At 40.2% G+C, this 23,194-nt stretch overlaps 1 protein-coding gene and 1 pseudogene across 4 annotated transcripts in view; both read left to right on the top strand.

Moving 5' to 3' along the window:
- PPP4R2 (protein phosphatase 4 regulatory subunit 2) overlaps window positions 1-23,194 on the top strand; it is a 74,321-nt gene that overhangs the window by 22,251 nt on the left and 28,876 nt on the right. The gene's annotated exons all lie outside the window — the stretch shown is intronic.
- LOC117084663 lies at window positions 10,013-10,078 on the top strand (annotated as a pseudogene).

Below are 23,194 nucleotides of genomic sequence, written 5' to 3' on the forward strand. Positions count from 1 at the left end.
ACCTTGTTGTTAATTGCCTCATATGTTCTTCCTTATGGATACCTTCAACTTGTGTTTTAAAACTGTTCAGATGGCTCCATTCAAATATATTTTATTTACTGAAAAGTTTTCTTGAATCTCCTTTTCTCAATCGAAACTGCCATATTTCTGACATGTATCAGTTGCATTTTCTGTTATAGCTGTTTGCTTACTAATCTGTTTCTACTTGTGGTTCTCTAAGTTTTGAGGGGGCGAACTTCCCTTACTCAGAGTGTGTCACACAGTAGGAGATGGGTTAGGTAAATGAGTAGAGTTTTGTACCATATAATGACATCTTAGTCTTCGATGAACCGCTTATATGATGGCGGTCCTATAATACTATAATACCGTATTTTTACTGTACTTTTTCTATTTTACATATGTTCAGACATGTGAATACTTACCATTACAGGTTTATGGCCTAGGAACAATAAGCTATATACCATATAGCCTAGGTGTATCGTAGACTATACCATGTGGATTTGTGTAAGTGCACTCTGTGATGTTCATACATTGGAATCACCTGATGACACATTTCTTAGAACATACCCCTGTCGTTAAAAGATACATCACTGTTGATGAAAAATAAAACCCTGTCTTCATCTACAAAGGAACTATTATTTCTTCTTTGGGGGGGAGGGAACAGAATCTCACTCTGTTGCCGAGGCTGGAGTGCAGTGGTGTGATCTCGGCTCACTGCAACCTCCCCCTCCTGGATTCAAGCGATTCTCCTGCCTCAGCCTCCCTAGTAGCTGGGATTATAGCCATGTGCCACCACACCCGGCTAATTTTTGTATTTAATAGAGACAGAGTTTTGCCATGTTGGCTAGGCTGGTCTCGAACTCCTGACCTCAGATGATCCACTCCCCTTGACTTCCCAAAGTGCTGGGATTACAGATATGAGCCACAATGCCCGGCCCCTAGGAGCTGTTGTTTCTAACTCTAGAAAATAATAGAAATTATTACTGAGATTGGAGTCATGAGTGTGAGTGGGTGAAAGGGTATTCTGAGTGAAGTAAACTTGCTTTCTCTCTTCTCTCCCAATTTCCATATGTCCAGATTCTGTCTATTCTTTGTCCACTTGGCTCTTGTCTAAGAACTTCCCAGATTTTCCTAGAATGTAATAGCCTTGCCATTTAAAATTTTGTCATATTTTCCACTCGATATTAGGGGTATTTGGTTATAAATATTATTTTGCCAAGGTATAGGCTTCTTCTACAGGGCATAATTTGGTTGTTTTATCATTATTTCCTTCTGCATCATATGTCATTATTCCTTCAAAATACAGATTTACTGTTTTAGCTTGGGATGCTATAACAAAATACCATTGACTGGGTGACTTAATAGAAATTTATTTCCTCATGGTTTTGGAGGCTGGCAGTCTAAGATAAGTGTGCCAGCATAGTCGGGTTATGTGGTAAAGCTTTCTTCCTGGCCCTGCTTTTTTGTTTCGTTTGTTGTTGAGACAGGGTCTTGTTCATCACCCAGGTTGGAGTGTAGTGGTGGGATGTAGAGTGTACAGGCTCACTGTAGCCTCTATGTCCTAGGCTCAAGCAGTCCTGTCCTCAGCCTCCTGAGTAGCTGAGACTATAGGCACACGTCCCCACACCTGGCTTATATTTTTAAAAAATTATTTTGGCCGGGTGTGGTGGGTGGCTCATGCCTGTAATCCCAACACTTTGGGAGGCCGAGTCAGGTGGATTGCTTGAACCCAGAGTTTTGAGACCAGCCTGGGCAACATAACATGCTGAAACCCTGTCACTACAAAGAAATGCAAAAATTAGCTGAGTGTGGTGGTATGTGCTTGAAGTCTCAGCTACTCAGGATGCTGAGGTGGGAGGATCACTTGAGCCTGGGAGGTCAGGGGTGCAATGAGCCAAGATGGCACCACTGCACTCCAGCCTGGGCCACAGAGTGAGACCCTGTCTTTTTATTTAAAAAAAAAAAAAAAATAGAAAGGAAAGAAAGAAAAGAAAAGTAGAAAACTTTTTTTTGTAGAGACAGGGTGTTGCTGTGTTGTTGCCCAGGCTGGTCTTGAGCTCTTGTGCTTAAAACAGTCCTCCCACCTTGGCCTCCTAAAGTGGCCAGTTATTATAGGTGTGAGCTACCATGCCTGGTGTTTCTGGCATAATTGATGTGTCCTCACTTGGTGGAGAGAGTGTAAGTTCTCAGGTCTCTTCTTATAAGGGTGCTAATCTGATTATGAGGGCTCCTCCAAAAGGCCTGAGCTCCAAATACTATCATATTAGGGGTTAGGTTTCAACACATGAATTTTAGTGGTGTGGGGAGGGCGGGCGGGTAAGGCCACACATTCAGTATGTAACACTTGTCAAAGATTTGTGCATTAGTCTTATCTTGCTTAATGTTTACTGGTTAAATTCAGGTATGAGTTGCTTTATGCTGATATGTTTTTGAAACTTTTTGTTAACTAAGTTGTGCGTAGTAAATGTTTTAAGTGAACTCATATAACTTAAAAAGAGTGGGAAGGAGAAGGGGTTGGGTTTCATTTTATTTCATTAAAAAAAAATTTTTTTTGGGGGGGGAACAGGATCTTACTATTTCACCCAGGCTGGGGTGCAGTGGCAAGATCACTACTCACTGTAGCCTCAATCTCCCTGGCTCAGGTGATCCTCCCACCTCAGCCTCCTGAGTAACTGGGACTACAGGTTTGCACCACCATGCCTGGCTAATTTTTATATATATATATATATATATATATATTTTTTTTTTTTTTTTTGAGACGGAGTCTCGCTCTGTCGCCCAGGCTGGAGTGCAGTGGCCGGATCTCAGCTCACTGCAAGCTCCGCCTCCCGGGTTTATGCCATTCTCTCGCCTCAGCCTCCCGAGTAGCTGGGACTACAGGCGCCCGCCACATCGCCCGGCTAATTTTTTGTGTTTTTTTAGTAGAGACGGGGTTTCACCATGTTAGCCAGGATGGTCTCGATCTCCTGACCTCGTGATCCACCCGTCTCGGCCTCCCAAAGTGCTGGGATTACAGGCTTGAGCCACCGCGCCCGGCCAATTTTTATATATTTTTTTGTGGAGATGGGATTTTGCCCTTTTGCCCAGGCTGGTCTCAAATTCCTGGGCTCAAGCCTTCTGCCTGCCTCTGCCTCCAGAGTGCTAGGATTGCAAGCATAAGCCATCATGCCCAGCCTGGAATTTATTAAAGGTATACCAAGTGACAAGTTAGATACTTTCAACATAAATTACGAAAAAAAATCGGTGTGAATTTTCTCAAAGAGAAAGCTCTGTTTATCACAGTATTTGTGTAATTCCTGATTTTGCATTGTTTGTGCACATTCCTTCTCATGTTTATTAAGGTATCACTTAAGTCAACAAATATTTATTGAGTATATACTCTGTTCCAGGTAGTGCACTAGGTACTGAGGATGCTGTGGTGAGCAAACCACAGTATCTGGTAGTAATTTTAAAAGTTATTTTAGGCTGGGCGCGGTGGCTCAAGCCTGTAATCCCAGCACTTTGGGAGGCCGAGACGGGCGGATCACAAGGTCAGGAGATCGAGACCATCCTGGCGAACACAGTGAAACCCTGTCTCTACTAAAAATACAAAAAAAAAACTAGCCGGGCGAGGTGGTGGGCGCCTGTAGTCCCAGCTACTTGGGAGGCTGAGGCAGGAGAATGGCGGGAACCCAGGAGGCGGAGCTTACAGTGAGCTGAGATCCGGCCACTGCACTCCAGCCTGGGTGACAGAGCAAGACTCCGCCTCAAAAAAAAAAAAAGTTATTTTAATAGTAAAGTATTATATTTATATATATATGTATATATATTTTTTGAGATAGTCTCACTCTGTTGTTCAGTTTGGAGTGCAGTGGCTCAATCTTGGCTCACTGCAGCCTCCACTTCCCAGGTTCAAGTGATTCTCTTCTCCTGCCTCAGCTTCCCAAGTAGCTGGGTCTAAAGGTATCAGTTACCACGCCCGGCTAATTTTTGTATTTTTGGTGGAGATGGAGTTTCACCATGTTGGCCAGGCTGGTGTTGAACTCCTGACCTTAGGCTATCCATCTGCCTCGGCCTCCCAAAGTGCTGGGATTACAGGCATGAGCCACTACGCCCGGCCTGTTTCTTTTAATATTTTGTTTATTGCTTTTATCAGCATTGGCCTGTACCAAATACATTAACTTCATTTTAAAAATTAGCCTTGGAGGAAATCTTTTATAAATGATAGCCCTTTAAGAGAGTAATTTCTTTCAACTGATTTTTAAATAAACTTAGGTTAGGGCCCTAAGACTGATGAGGTATAGAAGGTCAACAAACAATTATTACTTTTGTTATGCATTGGAAAGTTTTGGTTGTGAGGTGAAAGTTACAGTATCAAGTGATAGTAGCCTCATAATGTGTGAAGTGCTTAGTTCACAATGTGAGAGAGCTTGGTTAGATAAGATGGGAGTAAAATTGAAATTTAAATTTCCACCTTCAGAATTTTTTCTGCTATATATGTAAACTCCAAAGATTTGGACATAATTACGCACTTTAGTAAAATGAAGTTTAATCCTATAGTATCTTTGCTACCAATTTTAAGAACTTCAATAAATATTTATCATCATAATGTTTTTCTCTGCATTTTAATATCTCTGAAATTGGAAAGCCTTTGAAACATCAATAGTGCCCTAAAATTGCAGCTTGCAGCATTTCTTCTTTAAAACAATGCAGTCTTACAGTTGATGCTGACTTCGATTTAAAGGATGCAATATTAATAACTCTTGGAAGGCTTAGGATATTGGATAGTTAGAACAAGCAACTTGGAAGAGACGTTCACTCTTGAAGGAAAGACTTCTGAGTATTCCGTGTAAGTAGGCTGATTTAAATAATGGTGTGTTTCAAGTAAGAAAAAGTTTTAAGAAACATCTTAGTATGTTGCTTTTATATTTAGTTGGTATTGTTTGCTCAGAAGTTCAGGTCATTATGAGGATTTGTGGATAAAATTGCATCCTTAATTTGTGACTGTTTAAGAGATTTTGCCTTTTTAAAATTGTTAATGGAATAATACAAAAACTTTACATTATGGAATCATTATGGAATGAGGTTTCTTTTCTTTTTTTTTTGTGAGACGGAGTTTTGCTCTTATTGCCCTGGCTGGAGTGCAATGGCACGATCTCGGCTCACTGCAACCTCCGCCTCCTGGGGTCAAACGATTCTCCTGCCTCATCCTCCCAAGTAGCTGAGATTACAGGCATGCGCCATCACACCTGGCTAATTTTATTTTGTATTTTTAGTAGAGATACGGTTTCTCCTTGTTGGTCAGGCTGGTCTTGAACTCCTGACCTCAGGTGATCCACCCGCCTTGGCCTCACAGAAATGCTGGGATTACAGGTGTGAGCCACAGTGCCCAGCCGGAATAAGGTTTCTTTAATGTGCCCTTTTAAAAAATCACTGAATTTGGTATTGAGATGAGGCATAGACTGTTAAAAAAACATGGCTGGATATTTAAAATACGTTTTTTATTACAAAAGTAGGAAACTTTGTTTAAAACAATTTAAATAGTGCAGTAGTTCATCAAAGGAAGACATGACAGTCCCTTCATTTCTATCCCGAGTAATACAGCACATTAATTTAGAATATACTTAATATTCGTGTGCACTCAGTAAAATAAAAAATGGAAGTGGATCATTTAGTAAGTTGCTTTTTAAAAAGTCACCATGAAAAATGAAAGTACACGTGAGCAAATCTTTGTATGTTAAGAGATTTAGATTTTTTAGGTACAATATGCTTGGAAGAGAAACACCAGAGGCCACTTAAAAGAATAATTTGGATTACCTTTGCTTTTTGGTATTCAGTTTGAATGTTTTTGTTTCTAAATTACAAAGTTTCATCATTAGTAGCTTAATTTTTCTTAATTTGTATTTTCAGTAAGCATTTACTTTTTTTTAATACTTTTAAAAGGTAAAAAGCTTATATTAAAAATACAATAGTTTTTATAGATATGATTGGCTGAAATGAACAGCCTTTTTCAGACTAGAAACTTAAATTCATAAATATATACATAGTAAATTCAGATCTAATTTCTATGTAGGGAAATCAGTGTTTGGGTCTGATGCAGGAGCATTTATATATTTTGAAGATCTAGGATACTTACGTTGGAAAAAGGTAAAATTCATCAATTTATAGTCAAGAGTAGAAAAGAAAATTTATCAAACTAAAATCAAGGGATAAATTTCTAGGAAGAAAGGAAAATAGCAATAAAGTTACTTTATTGGTAGTGATCTGTCTTAGGAGGATTGCCAATGTGTATAACAACATAGAGAATCTTTTACATTCTGTAGGATTACCTGCAGAGAATCACACTAAACCTAAATTCTCTGAATACTTAGTGAACCTTAAGGCGTTGGGTTGTCTGCTGGACTGAGTGTTTTAAATGGTTCATTTGGGAATGTCCACCCAGATATGAATTAATTTAGTAGTCTCAGCACTTTAAATATTAATTAGGAAATAAACTTATAAATTACAATTTGAAAGCCCAAAGGAGTCTCTTTTCTCCTTCCTTCCTTCTTTCCTTCTTTCCTTCCTTCCTTCCTCCCTTCCTCCCTCCCTCTTCTTCCTTTCCTTTCTTCACAGCTCAGATTTCTGCTTTTAAGCTAAAGCATTTAAGATTTAGTCCCAAAATAATACTTGGCTTTTTGAATGCATCAAATTCATTTAAAAATTGTTGCTTCCAAGCAGCACAACTGATTGTGGTTCACGTAAGCCCAAAAGAAAACTAGAAAAGAAGGGAAAGAAAGATTTATTAGAAGGATATTGAAGTAGCACTTAGAAACAAGGGTTGAGCTATGCTACCAAGCGAAAAGGTATGAGGATGGAGCCCAGGGACCTCAGCAGCAGAAGTTGTTAAGACTTGTTCTTCAGGTTCTAGCAAAGGACTGAGTTCCAGTCTTGGTATCTTCCATATTTCACATTTTTGGAGGAAAATAACTGATTGGCCTAGCCCTGGTCAGGTGGGATGATGAGAGAAACACAGCTGGCTACTGGAGGCCCATCCATATGTATTCAGTACCTTTTAAAGAAAATGGGAACCGTGAGCTGGGGAGCTAACTCATTAGTGTGTGCTGTAATCAGCATATATGTGTATACAGTACCTGTAATTCATCATACTGGTAAAATGTGTTAAAATTACTGTCTTTAAACTGTTGTGAAGGTTATAATGACAACTTACTGTGTCAGTGGGAATCACCTTCTGACCTTTAAAGGTCCAGATAAACTTAGCACTGACCTTTGTTCTATTATTGCGAGACGTTCATTGTTCTTACTAAGATCTTTGAATTGTTGAAATGCTTGTATTTCTTGATGCGGTAGCTTCTGTTAGCCTAGTATCATGGAACCTGATCTTATAAGGAAAAAAAGACATAGAACTAGGGATTATGGTCTGAGGAAGAATATAATAGTTGCTTTAAGGAAGTTATAAACAAAGTGCTTTGGGAGCAGTAACTTAAAAAGTTTATTTCTGGCAAGGAATATTTAGCAGTGCATCATGGTGCAAGGAGGTGTTTCAACTTAGTCTGGGCAGAGGGAACAGTGAGCAAAGGAATAGTAAAGTTCAGACCTGTGGAGGAAGAATTAGGATAAATTAGAAAGGGTCTTGCTAATGCATAGAATTTTGGCTTTAGAAAGACATTAGAAATTAACGAAGACTTTTGAGCAGAGAAAAGATAAATCCGAGCTTTGCCCTGGAGAAATTGACTCTAATTCAAAGGAATTAGGAAAATCACTCAGGAGACTATTATGATATTTAAGCTAGAGGAGATGAGAATTTGCAATGGTGCAGCATTATGTGGGAATGAACATGAAGGTTCACAGACAACATTGGGTTATGGATCTGTAGATAATATCTGTTCATCCTCACCTTGCCTGGGTTTTGTGTAGGTTTTCCTAACTTGATTTTGCTTGCCCTTTCTAGTCTTGTCTAATACATGCTATTAATGGTAGTCATGGTACAATGTAAGTGTGTTATTCCCATGAGTAAAATCTTTATGCACCTTCTCCCTTGTTCAAGTTAAAACTTAAGTTTCTTATGAGATTTAAGGCATAAATAAGTAATTGTGACTCTGCTTAATTTGGTAATTTTCTATTTGTTCCCTGTGTTTTTCTTTTCTCCTAAATTACTCAGTTCTCTGGTATAAATTCATACTCCCTCATCCCAGTGACTTTGTACATATTGTTCATTCCCTTTGCTGGAACAAAGACCTTACTTTTTCTTTGTGCACATTTTTTCTCTTGTCTTCTGTGTTGCTCTTGACTTTGTGCTGTATGTATGTATGTATGTATGTATGTATGTATTGAGACAGAGTCTCACTCTGTCACCCAGGCTGGAGTGCAGTGGCACGATCTCGGCTTACTGCGAGCTCTACCTCCCGGGTTCACGCCATTCTGCCTCCCGGGTTCACGCCATTCTGCCTCAGCCTCCCGAGTAGCTGAGACTACAGGCGCCCGCCACCACGCCCAGTTAATTTTTTTGTATTTTTAGTAGAGACGGGATTCCACCGTGTTAACCAGGATGGCGTCGATCTCCCGACCTCGTGATCCGCCTGCCTCAGCCTCCCAAAGTGCTGGGATTACAGGCGTGAGCCACCGTGCTCAGCAACTTTGTGCTCATTTTAAAAGATACATGCTAGGGGTCATTTTAGAAAACCTCCATTGACCCTGAATTAGATGTGACTCAGCCCACTTCCGTCATCATATATAAAATTTGCTGTGCCAATGTTTTTTGTTTAGATTGTGAACTCCCTTAGGACTACTAAATTCTTTATGTATCTTTTCTTACCACGTAATAGCTTAGGGATGCGTGTTTGCATTAACTTTTCTTTGGCCTATACCAAGCTTATACAACCTGCAGGCTGCGTGCAGCCTGGGGCACCTTTGAATGTTACCCAACACAAATTCATTAACTTTGTTGAAACATTATGAGACTTCTGCGATTTTTAAAAAAATAGCACATCAGCTGTCATTAGTGTTAGTGTATTTTATGTGTAGCCCAAGACAATTCCTCTTCCAGTGTGACCCAGGGAAGCCAAAACATTGGACACTCCTGTACTATAATATTCCTATAACTAGATGTCATGATGTATTTAGAGTATGGATTCTGAAGCCATAATGCCTGGGTTGAAATCCTAACCCTGTTACTTATTAACTGTGCAATTATGGGCAGCTTATTTAACCTGTTGCGAAGTTGCTTATTGTTAATAACATGGGGAGAGTAGTACCACCTAATTCATACATATGCTTCTGAAGATTGAGTTAATATGTCCGAAGTGCATAGAACAGTACCTGGCATTTGTGGTTATGTATGTGCTTGCTATTTTTATTATGCATTGCAGTTTAAGTATGAATCTGTTCCCCTATTTTTTTGTTTGTTTTTGAGACGGAGTCTTGCTCTGTTGCCACGCTGGTGTGCAGTGGCGTGATCTCAGCTCACTGAACCTCTGTCTCACAGGTTCAAGCTATTCCCCTGCCTCAGCCTCCTGAGTAGCTGGGACCACAGGCGCGCGCCACCGTTGCCTGGCTTATTTTTTGTATTTTAGTAGAGACAGGGTTTCACCATGCTGGCCAGGATGATCTCGATCTCCTGACTTCATGATCCGCCCACCTTGGCCTTCCAAAGTGCTGGGATTACAGGCGTGAGTCACTCCTCCCGGCTATTCTCTTATTAATTGCCAGAACAATTCTACACATAATTCCCAGATCTGCTTAGAAGGTGGCATTTTTTCTACCTGATTTCTTTTTTCTACTGTAGATGGTTTGTAAACATTATTCCCACAGAGTGGGCTTCAGGATATTCATTTATTCAATCACCAGATAATTAGTGAGTGCCTACTACTTGACAGACTTTGCATTTGTTTTATATATGTGTGTGAGTGTGTGTGAGAGAGAGAGAATAAATATGTGGACAGACAGATTAAATAAATTATATATTATGTTACTGGATAGTAATGGCAATGCAAAAATAAGAAAAAGAGTAAGGGAAATGAGAGTTAAGAGTGGAGAATGTTATAGCTGTTTTAGAATTTGTCTAGTAGACTTTCTGGGAGGTCTTTACCAGAAAGCCTCCCCGCCGCTCCCCTCAAACTCCCATGTTAAATTTTTTGTGTGTTTGTGTGAATAGGTAGTTGGATTTTTTTTTTTTTTTTTTTAAGAGATGGGGTGGGCTGGGCACTGTGACAGTGGGTCACACCTGTAATCCCAGCACTTTGGGAGGCTGACACAGGTGGATCACCTGAGGTCAGGAGTTCGAGACCAGCTTGCTCAACACGGTGAAGCCCCCATCTCTATTAAAAATACAAAAATTAGCCAGGCATGGTGGCGCATGCCTGTCGTCCTAGCTACTCAGGAAGCTGAGACAGGAGAATAGCTTGAAAACCCGGGAGGCAGAGGTTGCAGTGAGCTGAGCTCATGCCACCACACTCCAGCCGGATTGTCAGAGCAAGACTTAGTCTTAAAAAAAAAAAAGAGAGAGAGAGACGGGGTTTTACTATGTTTCCCAGGCTGATTGCAAACTGTGGGTTCAAGTGATCCTCCCACCTAGCCTCCCAAAGCCTGGGATTACAGGTGTGAGCCACCATGCCTGGCTAGGTAGTTGGAATTTTAAATAAGATGGTCAGAGGAGGTCTCATTTAGAAGGTGACATTTGATCGAGGCCCAAGAAGTAAGGGAGTCAGCCATGCAGTATATAGAAGATAAATCCAGGTAGAAGACTTTTTTTTTTTTTTTTTTTTTTGAGATGGAGCCTCATTGTCTCACCAGGCTTGAGTTGCAGAGGTGCAGTCTTGGCTCACTGCAATCTGTGCCTCCTGGTTTCAAGCAATTCCCCTGCCTCAGCCTCCTGAGTAGCTGGGAGTACAGATGCGCGCCACCACGCCCAGCTAATTTGTGTATTTTTAGTAGAGACAGAGTTTCACTATGTTGGCCAGGATGGTTTCAATCTCCCGACCTTGTGATCCACCCGCCTCGGCCTCCCAAAGTGCTAGGATTACAGACGTGAGCCACTGCGCCTGGCCAAGGTAGAAGAATCTTTCATTGCAAAAGCCTTAAGTAGGACTAGTGTGTCTAGCCCTTTCACAGACTAACAAGGAGGCCACTGTGGCTAAAGCAGACTGATCAAGGAGAGGAGGAGGTAAAGGAAATGGGGGAAATACAATGTAGGGCAATGTGGAGCACTGTAAAGGCTTTGGGCTTTGAAATCCAGAGCTGTTGCAGTTTTTTTGTTGTTGTTGTTTGTTTGTTTTTTGAGACAGAGTCTCACTCTGTCATGCAGGCTGAGTGCAGTGATGTGATCATGGCTCACTGCAGCCTCGAACTCCTGGGCTTAAGCAGTGTTCCTCCCTCAGTCTCCCAAGTAGCTGAGACTACAGGCTTGCGCCACCATGCCTGGCAAATTTTTAATTTTTTTGTAGAGACAGGATCTTGTTGCCCAGGCTGGTCTTGAACTCCTAGATACAAACAATCCTCCCACACTGTCCTCCCAAAGTGTTGGGATTACATGCGTGAGCCACTGCACCTGGCTAGGATTACAGAGTTTTGAGCAGAGGTGTGACACTATCAGACTTAAGTGTTAAAAGAATTGTCCGATGAATGGCTGTGCTGAAAATATATTTGAGGTAAAGTAAGCTAGAAGCTTACTTCTAGGAGAGAGTTGCTCAAGTGGTGCTCTTGAGTAGGTGATCAAATGGCAAATCTAGTATATAAATAGACTAGAGTATGGATAACTCCATCTATGATAACAGGTGGGAATTCAGGGTGTGTACATGTACATGACAGTAGGTAACTGGTGGGACTCTGGAAATTCCTTATTTCAGTTTTATAAGTGCAACAGGAAGCAAGGTCATTGAGTGTGAGGGAGGGAAAACTCAATGTAGGGTTGAGCTGAGAAGATATGAAATAGTTACTGGGAGAGTCAGAGAATGAAATAGACTGGATATAATGTCTGGTAGCATTTATAGTGTACTCAAGATCAGCCAGCCATGGTTGTGGATTTTTCTTTGTCTTTGCTTTCTTCCCTATGTTTGTGTAGGCCCAGATTTGGTGGGGATTGCATTGATTTTTTTTTTTTTTTTTTTTTTTTTTTACAGTGAAGCCAGAGAAGGGCTAGAGAACCAGCTGTATCTGAGGGAGTGATTATAATTTCTTTTTCTTTTTTTTTTGTTTTTGTTTTTTGTTTTTTTGGGACGGAGTCTCACTCTGTTGCCCAGGCTGGAGTGCAATGGCGTGATCTCGGCTCACTGCAACCTCCGCCTCCCGGGTTCAAGCAGTTATCCTTCCTCAGCCTCCTGAGTAGCTGGGATTACAAGCACACGCCACCATACCTGGCACATTTTTGTATTTTTAGTAGAGATGGGGTTTCACCGTGTTGGGCAGGCTGGTCTCGAACTCCTGACCTCAGGTGATCTACCTGAAATGCTGGGGTTACATGTGTGAGCCACAGCACCGGGCCTGATTATAATTACTACAATTGAAGCTGGGTAATGAAGGGAGAGAGGTTGCCAGAGGGGTGAGGGACAGTAAAAAGGTAATAGAATCAATGGGTAGGAAATCCTGGTGGAGTCAAAGAATTTTTGAAGTAAGTCTAACATATGTAAATGTCTTTTAGCTCATCAAGAACTATAAAAATGTAGCTAGCTAAGGTTTGACAAAGCTAAGTGATATAACTCTTCTCTGTACTTTTCTGTTAGTTGAAATGTTTCATTTATTTTTATGGCTGAGTACGGTGATTCACGCCTGTAATCCCAGCACTTTGGGAGGCCAAGACGGGTGGATCACCTGAGGCCAGGAGTTCGAGACCACCCTGGCCAACATGGTCTCTGCTAATAATACAACAAAATTAGCTGGACATGGTGGCACGCACCTGTAATCCCAGCTACTTGGGAGGCTGAGGCAGGAGAATCACTTGAACTGGGAGGTGGAGACTGTAGTGAGCTGAGATTGTGCCATGGCACTCCATCCTGGGCAACAGAGTGAAACTGTGTCTCAAAAAAGACAGGAAAAATGAAAGAAAGAATTATTTCATTTATTTTTAAAAACAAGCAGTTTTGTGAATGGGTGGAGAAGCAACGTTGGGTAGAGATTTTGTCCTCTCTGATTAAAGAGGATAAAGTGCCTTTAGAAGTATTTCTAGGCCAGAGAGAATGCCAACATAAGCCCAAGCATCTTATTATGGTCTAACACAGGTCTTTCTCACTGTTCCAGTCTTCCTTACTAATGCCGTCTCAGGACACTACCCTCATCCCCAAAGCTGTCTGCATATATCTACTGTATTACTCAGATGTTCTTCCCATCTTGAGTTTCTTGAGGAAAAACAACCATTGGGTGCTTACTAGGTGTCAGCCACTTTACTAAGCACTTTGCTTACACTAATGTTAATCCTTACAGCAACAAAAGTAAATACTATTATCCCCGTTTCACAGATGGGGGAAACAAGAGAGGCTAGGGTTATCTGCGTTAGGCCCTACAAATGAGAAAGTGGTTGAAATACCATACCTGGTGAGGCTTCCAGACTCCAGACCTCCACCTGACTCTTTTTAAATTGATTTTTTTTATTATTTAGTTTTTACTTTTATTAAAGTTATATGCACACGCTTTAGTGAATTCATTAATATGACAAAGGTCGCAAAAAAGTCTCGGTGTACTTTCTTTTATCTCTTACTCCTGAGAGACAACCACTTTAAATTTTTTTTGTTTTTTATTTTTTGAGCTGCAAGTAAAACTGCTTTAAAATCATTTAGTTGTTGCTTTTGGTGTTTACCTTCCTCTTTTCTTCTCTTTTCTCTTTTCTTTTGGTTTCTTTTCTTTTTTGAGGCAGAGTCTTGCTCTACTGCCAGGCTGGGGTGCAGTAGCACGATCTCGACTCATTGCAACCTCCAACTCCCTGGTTCAAGCGATTCTCCTGCCTCAGCCTCCCGAGTAGCTGGGATTACAGGCACACACCACCATGCCCAGCTAATTTTTGTATTTTTAGTAGAGGTGGGGTTTTACCATTTTGGCCAAGATGGTCTTGATTTCTTGACCTTGTGATCTGCCCATCTTGGCCTCCCAAAGTGCTGGGATACAGGCATGAGCCACCGCGCCTGGCCTACCTTCCTATTTCTAAGGTGCAGTCTTTTTACTAGTTATTTTTTTCCTTAATTTTACAGTCTACTTTTTCCCTTTTTCCTTACTTACTTCAGACAGTAAGAAATGTCTGATTTCTTACCAATGAAAGTTAAGACTTAGTTTCTTTTACGTGCTCCTTCTCCAAGCATAGACACATAAGCTTCCCACTTTAACTGCTCATGTTTTCCAATATAATTACATTGAAATTTTGGTCACATTAGCATTCAATATGTACATTGTCTCTGTTAATGCTATTTTTTCATTTAATTTTCTGTATCCTTATGACTAATTCAACTCAGATTTTAGTTGTTTATATATCAATTACATGTTTAAAAAAAATCTCTTGTAGAGCCTTCTTAACTGCTCCATTCTGGACTGGTTGCTCGCTAGACCTGCCTTAATCCACCATGTTATGATGAAGATGGAAATCCTACCATCTTATGATGGGAGACCCGTTTTTATCATCCTGTAATTAACTTTTTGTGTTGGAGTCTCAGTTTTCTAGATACGATGTCATGCTCTTTCTTGGTGTACATCATTGTTTTGGTGGAATGAGAGAAGGCACAATAACACTTTTTTTTGTTGTTTTTTGTTTGTTTTTTGTACTTTCAGTGTCTGAAAATGTGTTTATTCTACCTACTTATTTGATAGTCTGGTTATTCTAGGTTGAGAATTACTGTCTCTCTGAATTTTGAAGGAATTTTTTCATTGCTTTCTTTGACACCTGTTGATAAAACTGGAGCCCTCTTTGTATGTGACCTGGTTTATGTCCCTGGAGTTTTGTAGAATCTTCTCTTTGATTCCAGAATTACACAGTTTTACTACAGTGTGCTTTGCTGTGAGTCTCTTTGTCAACTCTTGTGTTGGTCACTCTTCAGCAACTCTTGTGAGTTCTCTTAATTTGAAAACTAGTATTTTTTAATTCTGGAAATTATTTATGGATTGGTTGGTTTAGGCAAAACATGCATAAAATGAAATTTACCACTTTTTAACCATTGCTAAATGTACAGTTCGGTGGCATTAAGTACATTCACAATGTTGTAGAGCTGGAAATCACTACTCATTTCCAGAACCATTTTATTGTCCCAAATATAAATTCTGTACCCATTAAACAATAATGACCATTCTTCCTTCCTCCCAATCCCTGTCTAGCTTTTGTGTCTTTGAGTTTGATGGATTTTAGGTACCTCACTTAAGTGACATTATAAAATATTTTGTGTCTGGCTTATTTTACTTTACATAATGCTTTCAGGGTTCAGGGTTGTTTTTACCTTTTAGCCATTGTGAATAACACTGCCGTGAGTGTTGGTGTGCGAGTGTCTAAGTCTCTGCTTTCACTTCTTTTGGGTATAAACCTAGAAGTAGAATTGCTGAATCATACGGTGTAGTTCTGTGTTGAACTTTTCGAGGAACTGTTTTCCACTATGGCCGCACCATTTTACGTTCCTATCAGCAGTGCCCAGTGGTCCCAGTTTCTCCATATCCTCGTCAATGCTTGTTATTTTCAATTTTTAAAAATGTTTTTGATTTAAAATAATTATTGGTTTCTTCTCCACTTTGTGTGTATTTTTTTCTTTTTAAACTGGTCATTTAGACTTTGGACCTCTTGTACTACTCTTACAATTTTCTGATCACTTCTTCCTTTTTATAAATGTCTTTGAACAATGCACCTTTTAAAAAGAATGTTAAATAGTGCCATCATTAAATCAGTAGTTTTGTTTTTACTCCTCTTCCCTCCACATCTATAGTTTTCTTGTGTAGAATTTTCCAGGTAACTCAGAAAACTTGCTGACTGTTATTACTCAGGGTGTGGACATTCCTGCCAGTTAGTGGACCCCTATTTTCCTGCAATTTCTTAGTCTTCAAGAATCCTAGCTCCGTTTGATAACTATGAGTAGTGCTTTTTGAATAACTTCTTTTGGAGGGATGAGACTACAGCAAGCTGCAGTTTTGTTTTGTTTTTTAGAGACTGTTCCTCTTTCGCCCAGGCTGCAATGCAGTGGCACAGTCATAGCTCACCGCAGCCTTGAACTTCTGGGTTCAAGCAATCCTCCTACCTCAGCCTCCCGGGTAGCTAGGATTACAGCTACATGCCACCATGCCTGGCTAATTTTTAAATTTTTTTGTAGAGATGGGATCTTGCTATGTTGCCCAGGCTGGTCTCAAACTCCTGGGCTCAAGCAGTCTTCCTGCCTCAGCCTTCCAAAGTGTTGGGGTTATAGGCATTGACCAATGTGCCTGGACCTAGTTTTGTTCTTAAAAAAACATTTCCAACAATTCAGATCATTGGTCTGGGCAAACCAATGAGTGAGACGTCAAAAGCACAGACAACGAAAGCAAAAATAGACTAATGGGATTACATCAAGCTAAAAAGCTTCGGCACAACAAGGGGAAAGTCAGCAGAGTGAAGAAAATGGAATGGGAGAAAATATTTGCAAACTATCTTTCTGACAAGGGATTAATAACTAGAATATGTAGGGAACTCAACTCAAAAGCAAAAAACACCAAATAATCCAGTTAAAATGGGCAAGTTATCAGAACATTTTTCAGAAGACATACAGGTATATGAAATATGTTCAACCTTGCTAATCATCAGGAAAATGTAAATCACAGCCACAGTGAGATGTTATACACCCCAGTTAAATGACTGTTAACAAAAAGACAAGCCAGGCATGGTGGCACACACCTGTAGTTCCAGCTGTTTGGGAAGCTGAGGTGGGAGCATCACTTGAGCCCAGGAGGCAGAGGTTGCAGTGAGGTGAGATTGCACCACTGCACTCCAGCCTGGGTGACAGAGTAAGACCATGTCTAAAAAAGAAAGAGAAATAGCAGATTCTGGCAAGGGTGCAGAAAAAGGGAAACACTGGTACATTGCTAGTGGAAATGTGGATTGGTACAGCCACTATGCAAAATAGTGTAGAGGTTCCTCAGAAACCTAAAAATAGATCTGCCGTCTGACCTAGCCATCCCCACTGCTGGATAAATGTCCACAAGAAAGGAAATCAGTATGTCAAGGAGATACCTGCACTTTCTTTTTTTCCCATTTTTGAGATGGAGTCTTGCTTATTGCCCAGGCTGGAGTGCACTGGTGCAATCTCGGCTCACTGCAACCTCTGCCTCCCGAGTTCAAGTGATTCTCCTGCCTCAGCCTCCCCAAATAGCTGGGACTACAGGCACACACCACCACGCCTGACTAATTTTTGTGTTTTTAGTAGAGACGGGGTTTCTCCATGTTGGCCAGGCTGGTCTTGAACTCCTGATCCACCCGCCTCGGCCTCCCAAAGTGCTGGCTCTACCTGGCCGATACTTGCATATTTATTGCAGCACTGTTTACAGTAGTCAAGATGGAGAATCAACCTAAGTATCCATAAATGGATGCATGGATAAAGAAAATGTGGGGTGTATATATATATATATATATATATATATGTACACATATATACATCTGTAATACGCATATATATACATATACACATACACATACACACACACCATGGAATACAATCCAGTTCAGATATAAAAAGAATGAAGTCGCGTCCTTTGCACCAATGTGAATGGAACTGGAGATCATTAGATTAAGTGAAATAAGCCAGGCACAGAAAGACAAATATCACATGCTCTCATGCATTATGTTGGAGCTAAAAAAGATGAACTTAACGGAGGTAGAGAGTAGAATGAGGGTTATCAGAGGCTGAGAAGGGTGGGGGGCCAGGGATGAATAGAAGTTGGTTAATAGGTACAAAAGTACAGTCAGACAAAAAGAGTAAGTTTTAATATTTGATAGCACAGTAGGATGACTATAGTTAATAATTTATTGTATATTTCAAAATAGCTAGAGATTTGAAATGTTCCCAACACAAATGATAAATGTTTGAAATAGATACCCCAAATACCGATTTGACCAATACACATTGCATACATGTATCAAAAGTATCATATGTATCCCATAAATATGTATAATTATGTATCAGTACAAATTTCCAGTTTATCTTTTTAGTTTTGTCATATGTAGATGGAGATTCCCAGGAAGGGTTAATTCATTTAATATTGTTGACATGTTCATTTTCCATGTATTCAGTCCTTAAACCAAAGTACAAATTGTACTTTTGATGGGTACTTTGCTTTTAATGGTTTTTTTCTTTTTTTGAAAGTATGAGATACAGAGAAAATGCATTCCAGATAATTATAACTTACTTGATTGGTAATTTTAAAGTAGTACATAACTCTGGGGTGTACTGTAAAATAGCAGTGAAAGTAATCTGTATATAAAATTACACAAAATAAATGAATACCAAAATATTAAAAGCCAACATAGCAGACATTGTTAAGATACTTTTGTTTTACTTTCAAACTCAAGATTCTTCAGGATAAAACCTTTGTATTAAAATATACAGTAATCTCTCACCACTTGTGGCTGTGCCAATTCATTTTTGTATTTCAGTAACAGGTTTTAAGGTTTAATCGCTTACATATGCCTTTCAGTCTCCCTAAATTTAAAAATGGAATGATTATTGTCTTCTTTGCTGTATATCACATGAATTGGTCTTTGGGTTGGATGAAAGGGGGATTTTTTTCCCCCTCCACTTAATACACAGGTGACTATACCCAAGAAAAAAATTCTAGATTAGATCTTCATAGCCCGTCATCCTGTACAACTGAAAGTGAGTCATGAGATAGATTTTAATGCTAATGAGTATTTATTTTTTAAATGAATCATCTGTATATTAGGTTTAGATTATTTAGATTTGTCTCTGTTTCTTTAAAAAGATGTATATACACGTGCCACAAATTTTATTCCTCAAATTTTGTGACTTTGATCTTGGCAGTTCTGATTTCCCCAGCCTTTTATTTTAAGGTAAGCAGTAAGCAATAAGATGTTAACAAAAGGGATTGTGTGTTGTAGTGTGCTCCACCAGGGACCACTTCCCTCCCATGGGTCATTTGGCAATGGCTTAGAGACATTTTTTTTTACCACTTGGAGTGAGGATTGCTACTGGATAGAGGTCAGGGATGCAAATACCCTACAGTGCACACAGACAGCAGCTCATCGCAAGCTAAAACCCTTTGGCTCAAGATGTCCATAGTGCAGTTTGAGAAGCTCATTTATTGTCTATATTAAACACCTGCTCCTTGCTTTACTTTAGTCAATATATTTCCAATTCCTTTTTCTGTAAGGTTCAGCTTAAAGTTCCAACTTTGTCCTGAGGCCCTTCCTTGGTGAGCCCTAAACCTACATTGTGATCTCTAGGTTCTGTTGTAGCATCACTGAAATCTCTGCAATTAAGATGCAATTAAGTGTTTATGATGTCTTATTTTTTTTATTTTTTTATTTTTTTCTGTTGAGACGGAGTCTTGCTCTGTCACCCAGGCTGGAGTGCAGTGACACGATCCTGGCTCACTGCAAGCTCTGCCTGGCAGGTTCACTCCATTCTCCTGCCTCAGCCTTCCCAGCAGCTGGGACTACAGGCGCAGCCCGCCACACCCGGCTAATTTTTCTGTATTTTTAGTAGAAACGGGGTTTCACTGTGTTAGCCGAGATGATCTCGATCTCCTGACCTTGTGATCCGCCTCCCTCGGCCTCCCAAAATACTGGAATTACAGGTGTGAGCCACCGTACCCGACCATGATGTCTTATTTTCCATTTAATATCTATAAGTCTGGTTTTCCAAATGAATTTTGTTTTACTATTTAAGCACACCTGCTGGCAGGAACAAAGTAATTTTGTTAGTCAAGGATTGTCGCATATTTCTTCAGGACTTGCTAACTGCTGTTGACCTTGATGTTAGGGCTGAGTTGGTAGAATGAATAAAAGGGCCCAGGTCTGGCACATGTAGGGGTGAAGGGATAGATCAGTCCCTGTTGATGGCAGATTGGGATTGGTATTAACTAGATCTTAGAGGAGGTGGTAAAAAGTGGTAGCAAAAGTGGTGAGAAAAGTGACTCCCTAGTTGCAGGGAGGAAGGTAGATCCACTTCAGCCATTATTAAGCTAGTACAAGTTTAAAAAGTCAACATCTCTTTGTTGGCTGTGGTCATTGTGAGCCCTGCTGTTAGAAGAGTCGTCTTTGCTATAGCACTTAACGTAGAAGGGAGGAGTCCGTGTTGGTATAGTAACAGATTCTAGGGACATTTTTCTTTTTCTTTTTTTTCTCTTTTTTTTTTGTTTTTTGTTTTGAGTTGGAGTCTGTCTCTCTCTCACCCAGTGGAGTGCAGTGTCACTGATCTCCACTGGGTGGAGGCTGTGAGTGCAGTGGCCTGATCTCAGCTTACAGCACCCTCCACCTCCCAGGTTCAAGCAATTCTCCTGCCTCAGCCTCCCGAGTAGCTGGGACTACAGGCGTGCGCCACCATGCCCGGCTAATTTTTGTATTTTTAGTAGAGACAGGGTTTCACCATTCTGGCCAGGTTGATTTTGAAATCCTGACGTCGTGATCCACCCAGCCAGGGACATTTTCAGTAAGGGCTCAAAAGGCTAAAAATTAAGCACAAGTCAGGCTAACCAGAGCATACTGTTGGTTGGACTTTTTGTTTTAATTGGTAGGGAGAGGTGAGTGAGTAGATAGTAATTTGAATCTTTAGGCATTTTTAGAATCCTTATCATGAATATGTAAGTTGCCAAGTAAGAAACCCGAGTTTACACTGAGCTATTGTCTGAAAGTTTGTGTTACCTTCTGAAGCTTTCTTTTTCATCTGATTGGATCGTTTATGTGTACAACCATTTAGCAGTCTAATTTGAAAAATTCACTTTCAGTGGCAAATACTTTCCCTTCACAATTGTTGTCAAAACTTTATTGCTTCGAAGCAGGTATCATGCCATCTTCAGATAGAAGTTTCTGAGTGAGAAAATATGTAACACTTCAAAGATAATTTCAAAATAGGAAACGTGAGAAATATTTTAGTGTCATTTCATTTGTATCAAAAACAATACTTTTTTTGATGAGACTGAGGTTTTTCTTTTGTTGCCCAGGCTGGAGTGCAGTGGCACCATCTCAGCTTACTGCAACCTCGGCCTCCTAGGTTCAAGTGGTTCTCCTGCCTCAGCCTCCTGAGTAGCTGGGATTACAGGCATGCACCACCACACCAGCTCATTTTTGTGTTTTTAGTAAAGATAGGGTTTCACCGTGTTTGCCAGGCTGGTCTCACTCCTGACCTCAGGTGATCCACCTGCCTGGGCCTCCCAAAGTGCGGGGATTACAGATGTAAGCCACTGTGCCTGGCCAAAAACAATACTTTTTATCTTTGAAGCAATCAGTGCAAAATGAGAATCCAAAAATTATGTTCATACTTGTATCACATAATTTACTTTTTCCGTAACACAAAAATAAGCAAAAGACAAATAATTTTAGAGAGGTGGGGAAGGTGCCCATGGTTCTTAACTGGGGACAATTTTTGTCTCCCAGGGAACATTTGATAATATTGGGAGACATTTACGGTTGTCACAGTTGGAGTGGGTGGTGTGCTATAGGTTTCTAGTAGGTAGAGGCCAGGGATGTAGCTCCACATCCTACAATACAAAGGACATCCTTCTATGACAAAGAATTACATCCAACTTGAAAATGTCAGCAGTGGCCGGTGCTGGTGGCTCACGCCTATAATCCCAGCACTTTAGGAGGCCAAGGCGGTGGATCACCTGAAGTCGTCAGGAGTTTGAGACCAGCCTGGCCAACATGGCGAAATACCGTCTCTACTAAAAATACAAAAATGAGCCAGGCATGGTGGCGGGTGCCTGTAATCCCGGCTACTCAGGAGACTGAGGCAGGAGAATTGCTGAAACCTGGGAGGCGGAGGTTGCAGTGAGCCGAGATCACGCCGTTGTACTCCAGCCTGAGCGACAAGAGTGAAACTGTCTCCAAAAAGAAAAAAGAAAACATCGGTAGTGCCAAAATTGAAGAAGCCCTAGGAGGAGGGATTGCAAAGGACCTATTAACACAAAAAACAAGCGTCTTGTGGCCAAAATCAGGTAAAAATATTCAATTTCACTAGCAATGAAGGAAATGTTAATTAAACTGTTTCTCTACTAGCATATTGACAGAGTTTTTGAAAGATTATCATACTCAAATGAAACATGTTGGTTTATAGTACTGATGACACTATAAAGTGTGGTACATTGTGTCTGGGGAGTTTTTGAAGGTCGAATCAAAAGTCTTGATACATGTACTTCATACTTTGGACTCAATAATTTCACTTACAGAAATCTATCCTCAGGTGATAAATAGATGCCTACAAAGTTTATTATTAGGCTGTTAATCACATAACTACATAATTAATTGTAATGAAGTAGATGTGACCAAATTTTTTCTTTCTTTTTTTTTTTTTTTTTTTTGAGACATTCTTGCTCTGTCAGTCAGGCTGGAGTGCAGTGCAGTGGCATAACCTTGTCTCACTGCAACCTCTGCCTCCTGGGTTCAAGCGATTCTTCTGCCTCAGCCTCTCAAGTAGCTGGAATTACAAGCGCTCACCACCACGCCTGGCTAATTTTTGTAGTTTTAGTAGAGATGGGATTTTGCCATGTTGGCCACGCTGGTCTCCAACTCCTGATCTCAGGTGATCTGCCTGCCTCAGCTCCCCTAAAGTGCTTGGTTTACAGGCGTGAGCCACCGCAGCCAGCCCTAAATCTTTTTTTAAACAGTGATTAATAAATAATGGCACAAATACGTGTTGCAGTTAAAAATCTTGCTTTCAAAGACTATTTGTCCCATGCAAATACCCATAGTGAGTAAGGAGAGGGGAAAAAGGAATGTTAAACTAGAATGTCAAATTTGAAAAATATATTCAAATGTTACTTTAGTGATGATGGTTGACTGCAGATTATGGATACATTTTACTTTTATGTTTTTCTGTATTGCAATTTCTTACAATGGCTGTACTATTGATGTAATCAGAAAAAACACGTTACTTAGTTTTTAAATCCTATTAACATTTTGGAGTAGTCTCAGTATTTTTCAATTGACTGGCTAATCTGTCCTTTACCATATATCAGATTTTCATTTATGTGTGCGTCTGCTTCTTCGCTCTCTTCTGTTCCACTGATCCGTTTTAATGTTCAGTTAATCAACAAGACGTAATATGATGTTGAATGATAA

The sequence above is a fragment of the Trachypithecus francoisi genome, unplaced genomic scaffold (assembly GCF_009764315.1).
Source record: "Trachypithecus francoisi isolate TF-2019V2 unplaced genomic scaffold, Tfra_2.0 Lachesis_group0, whole genome shotgun sequence".
Lineage (NCBI taxonomy): Eukaryota > Metazoa > Chordata > Mammalia > Primates > Cercopithecidae > Trachypithecus > Trachypithecus francoisi.